Here is a 13,572-nt window from a genome sequence, read left to right as displayed (position 1 = left end):
AAAACGACAGTGGTACCCCTTACGTTTTTTTTTTTTTGGGCGAAAAATTAAGTTTCTCCAATCTTCCCAAAACTCTGGATTCTGATAGAGGGCCATGAGAGTTAGACCTGAGTGCAAAAATGGAGGCTCTAGCCCCTTCCAGAGCTGAGATATCGAAACTCAAAAATTCGGCCCGAAAAAAAAACGACAGTGGTACCCCTTACGTTTTTTTTTTTTGGGCGAAAAATTAAGTTTCTCCAATCTTCCCAAAACTCTGGATTCTGATAGAGGGCCATGAGACTTAGACCTGAGTGCAAAAATGGAGGCTCTAGCCCCTTCCAGAGCTGAGATATCGAAACTCAAAAATTCGGCCCGAAAAAAAAACGACAGTGGTACCCCTTACGTTTTTTTTTTTGGGGCGAAAAATTAAGTTTCTCCAATCTTCCCAAAACTCTGGATTCTGGTAGAGGGCCATGAGACTTAGACCTGAGTGCAAAAATGGAAGCTCTAGCCCCTTCCAGAGCTGAGATATCGAAACTCAAAAATTCGGCCCGAAAAAAAAACGACAGTGGTACCCCTTACGTTTTTTTTTTTTTGGGCGAAAAATTAAGTTTCTCCAATCTTTCCAAAACTCTGGATTCTGATAGAGGGCCATGAGACTTAGACCTGAGTGCAAAAATGGAGGCTCTAGCCCCTTCCAGAGCTGAGATATCGAAACTCAAAAATTCGGCCCGAAAAAAAAACGACAGTGGTACCCCTTACGTTTTTTTTTTTTTGGCCGAAAAATTAAGTTTCTCCAATCTTCCCAAAACTCTGGATTCTGATAGAGGGCCATGAGACTTAGACCTGAGTGCAAAAATGGAGGCTCTAGCCCCTTCCAGAGCTGAGATATCGAAACTCAAAAATTCGGCCCGAAAAAAAAACGACAGTGGTACCCCTTACGTTTTTTTTTTTTGGGCGAAAAATTAAGTTTCTCCAATCTTTCCAAAACTCTGGATTCTGATAGAGGGCCATGAGACTTAGACCTGAGTGCAAAAATGGAGGCTCTAGCCCCTTCCAGAGCTGAGATATCGAAACTCAAAAATTCGGCCCGAAAAAAAAAACGACAGTGGTACCCCTTACGTTTTTTTTTTTTTGGGCGAAAAATTAAGTTTCTCCAATCTTCCCAAAACTCTGGATTCTGATAGAGGGCCATGAGAGTTAGACCTGAGTGCAAAAATGGAGGCTCTAGCCCCTTCCAGAGCTGAGATATCGAAACTCAAAAATTCGGCCCGAAAAAAAAACGACAGTGGTACCCCTTACGTTTTTTTTTTTTTGGGCGAAAAATAAAGTTTATCCAATCTTCCCAAAACTCTGGATTCTGATAGAGGGCCATGAGACTTAGACCTGAGTGCAAAAATGGAGGCTCTAGCCCCTTCCAGAGCTGAGATATCGAAACTCAAAAATTCGGCCCGAAAAAAAAACGACAGTGGTACCCCTTACGTTTTTTTTTTTGGGCGAAAAATTAAGTTTCTCCAATCTTCCCAAAACTCTGGATTCTGATAGAGGGCCATGAGACTTAGACCTGAGTGCAAAAATGGAGGCTCTAGCCCCTTCCAGAGCTGAGATATCAAAACTCAAAAATTCGGCCCGAAAAAAAAACGACAGTGGTACCCCTTACGGTTTTTTTTTTTGGGCGAAAAATTAAGTTTCTCCAATCTTCCCAAAACTCTGTATTCTGATAGAGGGCCATGAGACTTAGACCTGAGTGCAAAAATGGAGGCTCTAGCCCCTTCCAGAGCTGAGATATCGAAACTCAAAAATTCGGCCCGAAAAAAAACGACAGTGGTACCCCTTACGTTTTTTTTTTTTTGGGCGAAAAATAAAGTTTATCCAATCTTCCCAAAACTCTGGATTCTGATAGAGGGCCATGAGACTTAGACCTGAGTGCAAAAATGGAGGCTCTAGCCCCTTCCAGAGCTGAGATATCGAAACTCAAAAATTCGGCCCGAAAAAAAAACCGACAGTGGTACCCCTTACGTTTTTTTTTTTTGGGCGAAAAATTAAGTTTCTCCAATCTTCCCAAAACTCTGGATTCTGATAGAGGGCCATGAGACTTAGACCTGAGTGCAAAAATGGAAGCTCTAGCCCCTTCCAGAGCTGAGATATCGAAACTCAAAAATTCGGCCCGAAAAAAAAACGACAGTGGTACCCCTTACGTTTTTTTTTTTTGGGCGAAAAATTAAGTTTCTCCAATCTTCCCAAAACTCTGGATTCTGATAGAGGGCCATGAGACTTAGACCTGAGTGCAAAAATGGAGGCTCTAGCACCTTCCAGAGCTGAGATATCGAAACTCAAAAATTCGGCCCGAAAAAAAAACGACAGTGGTACCCCTTACGTTTTTTTTTTTTGGGCGAAAAAATAAGTTTCTCCAATCTTCCCAAAACTCTGGATTCTGATAGAGGGCCATGAGACTTAGACCTGAGTGCAAAAATGGAGGCTCTAGCCCCTTCCAGAGCTGAGATATCGAAACTCAAAAATTCGGCCCGAAAAAAAAACGACAGTGGTACCCCTTACGTTTTTTTTTTTTGGGCGAAAAATTAAGTTTCTCCAATCTTCCCAAAACTCTGGATTCTGGTAGAGGGCCATGAGACTTAGACCTGAGTGCAAAAATGGAAGCTCTAGCCCCTTCCAGAGCTGAGATATCGAAACTCAAAAATTCAGCCCGAAAAAAAAACGACAGTGGTACCCCTTACGTTTTTTTTTTTTGGGCGAAAAATTAAGTTTCTCCAATCTTTTTCAAAACTCTGGATTCTGATAGAGGGCCATGAGACTTAGACCTGAGTGCAAAAATGGAGGCTCTAGCCCCTTCCAGAGCTGAGATATCGAAACTCAAAAATTCGGCCCGAAAAAAAAACGACAGTGGTACCCCTTACGTTTTTTTTTTTTGGGCGAAAAATTAAGTTTCTCCAATCTTCCCAAAACTCTGGATTCTGATAGAGGGCCATGAGACTTAGACCTGAGTGCAAAAATGGAGGCTCTAGCCCCTTCCAGAGCTGAGATATCGAAACTCAAAAATTCGGCCCGAAAAAAAAACGACAGTGGTACCCCTTACGTTTTTTTTTTTTGGGCGAAAAATAAAGTTTCTCCAATCTTCCCAAAACTCTGGATTCTGATAGAGGGCCATGAGACTTAGACCTGAGTGCAAAAATGGAGGCTCTAGCCCCTTCCAGAGCTGAGATATCGAAACTCAAAAATTCGGCCCGAAAAAAAAAACGACAGTGGTACCCCTTACGTTTTTTTTTTTTGGCCGAAAAATTAAGTTTCTCCAATCTTCCCAAAACTCTGGATTCTGGTAGAGGGCCATGAGACTTAGACCTGAGTGCAAAAATGGAGGCTCTAGCCCCTTCCAGAGCTGAGATATCGAAACTCAAAAATGTGGCCCGAAAAAAAAACGACAGTGGTACCCCTTACGTTTTTTTTTTTTGGGCGAAAAATTAAGTTTCTCCAATCTTCCCAAAACTCTGGATTCTGATAGAGGGCCATGAGAGTTAGACCTGAGTGCAAAAATGGAGGCTCTAGCCCCTTCCAGAGCTGAGATATCGAAACTCAAAAATTCGGCCCGAAAAAAAAAACGACAGTGGTACCCCTTACGTTTTTTTTTTTTTTGGGCGAAAAATTAAGTTTCTCCAATCTTCCCAAAACTCTGGATTCTGATAGAGGGCCATGAGAGTTAGACCTGAGTGCAAAAATGGAGGCTCTAGCCCCTTCCAGAGCTGAGATATCGAAACTCAAAAATTCGGCCCGAAAAAAAAACGACAGTGGTACCCCTTACGTTTTTTTTTTTTGGGCGAAAAATTAAGTTTCTCCAATCTTCCCAAAACTCTGGATTCTGATAGAGGGCCATGAGACTTAGACCTGAGTGCAAAAATGGAGGCTCTAGCCCCTTCCAGAGCTGAGATATCGAAACTCAAAAATTCGGCCCGAAAAAAAAACGACAGTGGTACCCCTTACGTTTTTTTTTTTGGGGCGAAAAATTAAGTTTCTCCAATCTTCCCAAAACTCTGGATTCTGGTAGAGGGCCATGAGACTTAGACCTGAGTGCAAAAATGGAAGCTCTAGCCCCTTCCAGAGCTGAGATATCGAAACTCAAAAATTCGGCCCGAAAAAAAAACGACAGTGGTACCCCTTACGTTTTTTTTTTTTGGGCGAAAAATTAAGTTTCTCCAATCTTTCCAAAACTCTGGATTCTGATAGAGGGCCATGAGACTTAGACCTGAGTGCAAAAATGGAGGCTCTAGCCCCTTCCAGAGCTGAGATATCGAAACTCAAAAATTCGGCCCGAAAAAAAAACGACAGTGGTACCCCTTACGTTTTTTTTTTTTGGCCGAAAAATTAAGTTTCTCCAATCTTCCCAAAACTCTGGATTCTGATAGAGGGCCATGAGACTTAGACCTGAGTGCAAAAATGGAGGCTCTAGCCCCTTCCAGAGCTGAGATATCGAAACTCAAAAATTCGGCCCGAAAAAAAAACGACAGTGGTACCCCTTACGTTTTTTTTTTTTGGGCGAAAAATTAAGTTTCTCCAATCTTTCCAAAACTCTGGATTCTGATAGAGGGCCATGAGACTTAGACCTGAGTGCAAAAATGGAGGCTCTAGCCCCTTCCAGAGCTGAGATATCGAAACTCAAAAATTCGGCCCGAAAAAAAAAACGACAGTGGTACCCCTTACGTTTTTTTTTTTTTGGGCGAAAAATTAAGTTTCTCCAATCTTCCCAAAACTCTGGATTCTGATAGAGGGCCATGAGAGTTAGACCTGAGTGCAAAAATGGAGGCTCTAGCCCCTTCCAGAGCTGAGATATCGAAACTCAAAAATTCGGCCCGAAAAAAAAACGACAGTGGTACCCCTTACGTTTTTTTTTTTTTGGGCGAAAAATAAAGTTTATCCAATCTTCCCAAAACTCTGGATTCTGATAGAGGGCCATGAGACTTAGACCTGAGTGCAAAAATGGAGGCTCTAGCCCCTTCCAGAGCTGAGATATCGAAACTCAAAAATTCGGCCCGAAAAAAAAACGACAGTGGTACCCCTTACGTTTTTTTTTTTGGGCGAAAAATTAAGTTTCTCCAATCTTCCCAAAACTCTGGATTCTGATAGAGGGCCATGAGACTTAGACCTGAGTGCAAAAATGGAGGCTCTAGCCCCTTCCAGAGCTGAGATATCAAAACTCAAAAATTCGGCCCGAAAAAAAAACGACAGTGGTACCCCTTACGGTTTTTTTTTTTGGGCGAAAAATTAAGTTTCTCCAATCTTCCCAAAACTCTGTATTCTGATAGAGGGCCATGAGACTTAGACCTGAGTGCAAAAATGGAGGCTCTAGCCCCTTCCAGAGCTGAGATATCGAAACTCAAAAATTCGGCCCGAAAAAAAACGACAGTGGTACCCCTTACGTTTTTTTTTTTTTTGGGCGAAAAATAAAGTTTATCCAATCTTCCCAAAACTCTGGATTCTGATAGAGGGCCATGAGACTTAGACCTGAGTGCAAAAATGGAGGCTCTAGCCCCTTCCAGAGCTGAGATATCGAAACTCAAAAATTCGGCCCGAAAAAAAACGACAGTGGTACCCCTTACGTTTTTTTTTTTGGGGCGAAAAATTAAGTTTCTCCAATCTTCCCAAAACTCTGGATTCTGGTAGAGGGCCATGAGACTTAGACCTGAGTGCAAAAATGGAAGCTCTAGCCCCTTCCAGAGCTGAGATATCGAAACTCAAAAATTCGGCCCGAAAAAAAAACGACAGTGGTACCCCTTACGTTTTTTTTTTTTGGGCGAAAAATTAAGTTTCTCCAATCTTTCCAAAACTCTGGATTCTGATAGAGGGCCATGAGACTTAGACCTGAGTGCAAAAATGGAGGCTCTAGCCCCTTCCAGAGCTGAGATATCGAAACTCAAAAATTCGGCCCGAAAAAAAAACGACAGTGGTACCCCTTACGTTTTTTTTTTTTGGCCGAAAAATTAAGTTTCTCCAATCTTCCCAAAACTCTGGATTCTGATAGAGGGCCATGAGACTTAGACCTGAGTGCAAAAATGGAGGCTCTAGCCCCTTCCAGAGCTGAGATATCGAAACTCAAAAATTCGGCCCGAAAAAAAAACGACAGTGGTACCCCTTACGTTTTTTTTTTTTGGGCGAAAAATTAAGTTTCTCCAATCTTTCCAAAACTCTGGATTCTGATAGAGGGCCATGAGACTTAGACCTGAGTGCAAAAATGGAGGCTCTAGCCCCTTCCAGAGCTGAGATATCGAAACTCAAAAATTCGGCCCGAAAAAAAAAACGACAGTGGTACCCCTTACGTTTTTTTTTTTTGGGCGAAAAATTAAGTTTCTCCAATCTTCCCAAAACTCTGGATTCTGATAGAGGGCCATGAGAGTTAGACCTGAGTGCAAAAATGGAGGCTCTAGCCCCTTCCAGAGCTGAGATATCGAAACTCAAAAATTCGGCCCGAAAAAAAAACGACAGTGGTACCCCTTACGTTTTTTTTTTTTGGGCGAAAAATAAAGTTTATCCAATCTTCCCAAAACTCTGGATTCTGATAGAGGGCCATGAGACTTAGACCTGAGTGCAAAAATGGAGGCTCTAGCCCCTTCCAGAGCTGAGATATCGAAACTCAAAAATTCGGCCCGAAAAAAAAACGACAGTGGTACCCCTTACGTTTTTTTTTTTGGGCGAAAAATTAAGTTTCTCCAATCTTCCCAAAACTCTGGATTCTGATAGAGGGCCATGAGACTTAGACCTGAGTGCAAAAATGGAGGCTCTAGCCCCTTCCAGAGCTGAGATATCAAAACTCAAAAATTCGGCCCGAAAAAAAAACGACAGTGGTACCCCTTACGGTTTTTTTTTTTGGGCGAAAAATTAAGTTTCTCCAATCTTCCCAAAACTCTGTATTCTGATAGAGGGCCATGAGACTTAGACCTGAGTGCAAAAATGGAGGCTCTAGCCCCTTCCAGAGCTGAGATATCGAAACTCAAAAATTCGGCCCGAAAAAAAACGACAGTGGTACCCCTTACGTTTTTTTTTTTTTGGGCGAAAAATAAAGTTTATCCAATCTTCCCAAAACTCTGGATTCTGATAGAGGGCCATGAGACTTAGACCTGAGTGCAAAAATGGAGGCTCTAGCCCCTTCCAGAGCTGAGATATCGAAACTCAAAAATTCGGCCCGAAAAAAAAACCGACAGTGGTACCCCTTACGTTTTTTTTTTTTGGGCGAAAAATTAAGTTTCTCCAATCTTCCCAAAACTCTGGATTCTGATAGAGGGCCATGAGACTTAGACCTGAGTGCAAAAATGGAAGCTCTAGCCCCTTCCAGAGCTGAGATATCGAAACTCAAAAATTCGGCCCGAAAAAAAAACGACAGTGGTACCCCTTACGTTTTTTTTTTTTGGGCGAAAAATTAAGTTTCTCCAATCTTCCCAAAACTCTGGATTCTGATAGAGGGCCATGAGACTTAGACCTGAGTGCAAAAATGGAGGCTCTAGCACCTTCCAGAGCTGAGATATCGAAACTCAAAAATTCGGCCCGAAAAAAAAACGACAGTGGTACCCCTTACGTTTTTTTTTTTTGGGCGAAAAAATAAGTTTCTCCAATCTTCCCAAAACTCTGGATTCTGATAGAGGGCCATGAGACTTAGACCTGAGTGCAAAAATGGAGGCTCTAGCCCCTTCCAGAGCTGAGATATCGAAACTCAAAAATTCGGCCCGAAAAAAAAACGACAGTGGTACCCCTTACGTTTTTTTTTTTTGGGCGAAAAATTAAGTTTCTCCAATCTTCCCAAAACTCTGGATTCTGGTAGAGGGCCATGAGACTTAGACCTGAGTGCAAAAATGGAAGCTCTAGCCCCTTCCAGAGCTGAGATATCGAAACTCAAAAATTCAGCCCGAAAAAAAAACGACAGTGGTACCCCTTACGTTTTTTTTTTTTGGGCGAAAAATTAAGTTTCTCCAATCTTTTTCAAAACTCTGGATTCTGATAGAGGGCCATGAGACTTAGACCTGAGTGCAAAAATGGAGGCTCTAGCCCCTTCCAGAGCTGAGATATCGAAACTCAAAAATTCGGCCCGAAAAAAAAACGACAGTGGTACCCCTTACGTTTTTTTTTTTTGGGCGAAAAATTAAGTTTCTCCAATCTTCCCAAAACTCTGGATTCTGATAGAGGGCCATGAGACTTAGACCTGAGTGCAAAAATGGAGGCTCTAGCCCCTTCCAGAGCTGAGATATCGAAACTCAAAAATTCGGCCCGAAAAAAAAACGACAGTGGTACCCCTTACGTTTTTTTTTTTTGGGCGAAAAATAAAGTTTCTCCAATCTTCCCAAAACTCTGGATTCTGATAGAGGGCCATGAGACTTAGACCTGAGTGCAAAAATGGAGGCTCTAGCCCCTTCCAGAGCTGAGATATCGAAACTCAAAAATTCGGCCCGAAAAAAAAAACGACAGTGGTACCCCTTACGTTTTTTTTTTTTGGCCGAAAAATTAAGTTTCTCCAATCTTCCCAAAACTCTGGATTCTGGTAGAGGGCCATGAGACTTAGACCTGAGTGCAAAAATGGAGGCTCTAGCCCCTTCCAGAGCTGAGATATCGAAACTCAAAAATGTGGCCCGAAAAAAAAACGACAGTGGTACCCCTTACGTTTTTTTTTTTTTGGGCGAAAAATTAAGTTTCTCCAATCTTCCCAAAACTCTGGATTCTGATAGAGGGCCATGAGAGTTAGACCTGAGTGCAAAAATGGAGGCTCTAGCCCCTTCCAGAGCTGAGATATCGAAACTCAAAAATTCGGCCCGAAAAAAAAAACGACAGTGGTACCCCTTACGTTTTTTTTTTTTTGGGCGAAAAATTAAGTTTCTCCAATCTTCCCAAAACTCTGGATTCTGATAGAGGGCCATGAGAGTTAGACCTGAGTGCAAAAATGGAGGCTCTAGCCCCTTCCAGAGCTGAGATATCGAAACTCAAAAATTCGGCCCGAAAAAAAAACGACAGTGGTACCCCTTACGTTTTTTTTTTTTGGGCGAAAAATTAAGTTTCTCCAATCTTCCCAAAACTCTGGATTCTGATAGAGGGCCATGAGACTTAGACCTGAGTGCAAAAATGGAGGCTCTAGCCCCTTCCAGAGCTGAGATATCGAAACTCAAAAATTCGGCCCGAAAAAAAAACGACAGTGGTACCCCTTACGTTTTTTTTTTTGGGGCGAAAAATTAAGTTTCTCCAATCTTCCCAAAACTCTGGATTCTGGTAGAGGGCCATGAGACTTAGACCTGAGTGCAAAAATGGAAGCTCTAGCCCCTTCCAGAGCTGAGATATCGAAACTCAAAAATTCGGCCCGAAAAAAAAACGACAGTGGTACCCCTTACGTTTTTTTTTTTTTGGGCGAAAAATTAAGTTTCTCCAATCTTTCCAAAACTCTGGATTCTGATAGAGGGCCATGAGACTTAGACCTGAGTGCAAAAATGGAGGCTCTAGCCCCTTCCAGAGCTGAGATATCGAAACTCAAAAATTCGGCCCGAAAAAAAAACGACAGTGGTACCCCTTACGTTTTTTTTTTTTGGCCGAAAAATTAAGTTTCTCCAATCTTCCCAAAACTCTGGATTCTGATAGAGGGCCATGAGACTTAGACCTGAGTGCAAAAATGGAGGCTCTAGCCCCTTCCAGAGCTGAGATATCGAAACTCAAAAATTCGGCCCGAAAAAAAAACGACAGTGGTACCCCTTACGTTTTTTTTTTTTGGGCGAAAAATTAAGTTTCTCCAATCTTTCCAAAACTCTGGATTCTGATAGAGGGCCATGAGACTTAGACCTGAGTGCAAAAATGGAGGCTCTAGCCCCTTCCAGAGCTGAGATATCGAAACTCAAAAATTCGGCCCGAAAAAAAAAACGACAGTGGTACCCCTTACGTTTTTTTTTTTTTGGGCGAAAAATTAAGTTTCTCCAATCTTCCCAAAACTCTGGATTCTGATAGAGGGCCATGAGAGTTAGACCTGAGTGCAAAAATGGAGGCTCTAGCCCCTTCCAGAGCTGAGATATCGAAACTCAAAAATTCGGCCCGAAAAAAAAACGACAGTGGTACCCCTTACGTTTTTTTTTTTTTGGGCGAAAAATAAAGTTTATCCAATCTTCCCAAAACTCTGGATTCTGATAGAGGGCCATGAGACTTAGACCTGAGTGCAAAAATGGAGGCTCTAGCCCCTTCCAGAGCTGAGATATCGAAACTCAAAAATTCGGCCCGAAAAAAAAACGACAGTGGTACCCCTTACGTTTTTTTTTTTGGGCGAAAAATTAAGTTTCTCCAATCTTCCCAAAACTCTGGATTCTGATAGAGGGCCATGAGACTTAGACCTGAGTGCAAAAATGGAGGCTCTAGCCCCTTCCAGAGCTGAGATATCAAAACTCAAAAATTCGGCCCGAAAAAAAAACGACAGTGGTACCCCTTACGGTTTTTTTTTTTGGGCGAAAAATTAAGTTTCTCCAATCTTCCCAAAACTCTGTATTCTGATAGAGGGCCATGAGACTTAGACCTGAGTGCAAAAATGGAGGCTCTAGCCCCTTCCAGAGCTGAGATATCGAAACTCAAAAATTCGGCCCGAAAAAAAACGACAGTGGTACCCCTTACGTTTTTTTTTTTTTTGGGCGAAAAATAAAGTTTATCCAATCTTCCCAAAACTCTGGATTCTGATAGAGGGCCATGAGACTTAGACCTGAGTGCAAAAATGGAGGCTCTAGCCCCTTCCAGAGCTGAGATATCGAAACTCAAAAATTCGGCCCGGAAAAAAAACCGACAGTGGTACCCCTTACGTTTTTTTTTTTTGGGCGAAAAATTAAGTTTCTCCAATCTTCCCAAAACTCTGGATTCTGATAGAGGGCCATGAGACTTAGACCTGAGTGCAAAAATGGAAGCTCTAGCCCCTTCCAGAGCTGAGATATCGAAACTCAAAAATTCGGCCCGAAAAAAAAAACGACAGTGGTACCCCTTACGTTTTTTTTTTTTTGGGCGAAAAATTAAGTTTCTCCAATCTTCGCAAAACTCTGGATTCTGATAGAGGGCCATGAGACTTAGACCTGAGTGCAAAAATGGAGGCTCTAGCACCTTCCAGAGCTGAGATATCGAAACTCAAAAATTCGGCCCGAAAAAAAAACGACAGTGGTACCCCTTACGTTTTTTTTTTTTGGGCGAAAAAATAAGTTTCTCCAATCTTCCCAAAACTCTGGATTCTGATAGAGGACCATGAGACTTAGACCTGAGTGCAAAAATGGAGGCTCTAGCCCCTTCCAGAGCTGAGATATCGAAACTCAAAAATTCGGCCCGAAAAAAAAACGACAGTGGTACCCCTTACGTTTTTTTTTTTTTGGGCGAAAAATTAAGTTTCTCCAATCTTCCCAAAACTCTGGATTCTGATAGAGGCCCATGAGACTTAGACCTGAGTGCAAAAATGGAGGCTCTAGCCCCTTCCAGAGCTGAGATATCGAAACTCAAAAATTCGGCCCGAAAAAAAAATGACAGTGGTACCCCTTACGTTTTTTTTTTGGGCGAAAAATTAAGTTTCTCCAATCTTCCCAAAACTCTGGATTCTGATAGAGGGCCATGAGACTTAGACCTGAGTGCAAAAATGGAAGCTCTAGCCCCTTCCAGAGCTGAGATATCGAAACTCAAAAATTCGGCCCAAAAAAAAAACGACAGTGGTACCCCTTACGTTTTTTTTTTTTGGGCGAAAAATTAAGTTTCTCCAATCTTCCCAAAACTCTGGATTCTGGTAGAGGGCCATGAGACTTAGACCTGAGTGCAAAAATGGAAGCTCTAGCCCCTTCCAGAGCTGAGATATCGAAACTCAAAAATTCGGCCCGAAAAAAAAACGACAGTGGTACCCCTTACGTTTTTTTTTTTTTTGGGCGAAAAATTAAGTTTCTCCAATCTTTCCAAAACTCTGGATTCTGATAGAGGGCCATGAGACTTAGACCTGAGTGCAAAAATGGAGGCTCTAGCCCCTTCCAGAGCTGAGATATCGAAACTCAAAAATTCGGCCCGAAAAAAAAACGACAGTGGTACCCCTTACGTTTTTTTTTTTTGGGCGAAAAATTAAGTTTCTCCAATCTTCCCAAAACTCTGGATTCTGATAGAGGGCCATGAGAGTTAGACCTGAGTGCAAAAATGGAGGCTCTAGCCCCTTCCAGAGCTGAGATATCGAAACTCAAAAATTCGGCCCGAAAAAAAAACGACAGTGGTACCCCTTACGGTTTTTTTTTTGGGCGAAAAATTAAGTTTCTCCAATCTTCCCAAAACTCTGTATTCTGATAGAGGGCCATGAGACTTAGACCTGAGTGCAAAAATGGAGGCTCTCGCCCCTTCCAGAGCTGAGATATCGAAACTCAAAAATTCGGCCCGAAAAAAAAACGACAGTGGTACCCCTTACGTTTTTTTTTTTTTTGGGCGAAAAATTAAGTTTCTCCAATCTTCCCAAAACTCTGTATTCTGATAGAGGGCCATGAGACTTAGACCTGAGTGCAAAAATGGAGGCTCTAGCCCCTTCCAGAGCTGAGATATCGAAACTCAAAAATTCGGCCAGAAAAAAAAACGACAGTGGTACCCCTTACGGTTTTTTTTTGGGCGAAAAATTAAGTTTCTCCAATCTTCCCAAAACTCTGGATTCTGATAGAGGGCCATGAGACTTAGACCTGAGTGCAAAAATGGAGGCTCTAGCCCCTTCCAGAGCTGAGATATCGAAACTCAAAAATTCGGCCCGAAAAAAAAAACGACAGTGGTACCCCTTACGTTTTTTTTTTTGGGCGAAAAATTAAGTTTCTCCAATCTTCCCAAAACTCTGGATTCTGATAGAGGGCCATGAGACTTAGACCTGAGTGCAAAAATGGAAGCTCTAGCCCCTTCCAGAGCTGAGATATCGAAACTCAAAAATTCGGCCCGAAAAAAAAACGACAGTGGTACCCCTTACGTTTTTTTTTTTGGGCGAAAAATTAAGTTTCTCCAATCTTCCCAAAACTCTGGATTCTGATAGAGGGCCATGAGACTTAGACCTGAGTGCAAAAATGGAGGCTCTAGCCCCTTCCAGAGCTGAGATATCGAAACTCAAAAATTCGGCCCGAAAAAAAAAACGACAGTGGTACCCCTTACGTTTTTTTTTTTTGGGCGAAAAAATAAGTTTCTCCAATCTTCCCAAAACTCTGGATTCTGATAGAGGGCCATGAGACTTAGACCTGAGTGCAAAAATGGAGGCTCTAGCCCCTTCCAGAGCTGAGATATCGAAACTCAAAAATTCGGCCCGAAAAAAAAACGACAGTGGTACCCCTTACGTTTTTTTTTTTTTGGGCGAAAAATTAAGTTTCTCCAATCTTCCCAAAACTCTGGATTCTGATAGAGGGCCATGAGACTTAGAACTGAGTGCAAAAATGGAGGCTCTAGCCCCTTCCAGAGCTGAGATATCGAAACTCAAAAATGTGGCCCGAAAAAAAAAACGACAGTGGTACCCCTTACGTTTTTTTTTTTTTGGGCGAAAAATTAAGTTTCTCCAATCTTCCCAAAACTCTGGATTCTGATAGAGGGCCATGAGACTTAGAACTGAGTGCAAAA

Source organism: Pimephales promelas, chromosome 1 (genome assembly GCF_988280905.1).
Source record: "Pimephales promelas chromosome 1, fPimPro1.hap1.1, whole genome shotgun sequence".
In the NCBI taxonomy this organism is placed as follows: domain Eukaryota; kingdom Metazoa; phylum Chordata; class Actinopteri; order Cypriniformes; family Leuciscidae; genus Pimephales; species Pimephales promelas.
Note: the sequence above shows the minus strand (reverse complement) of the source record.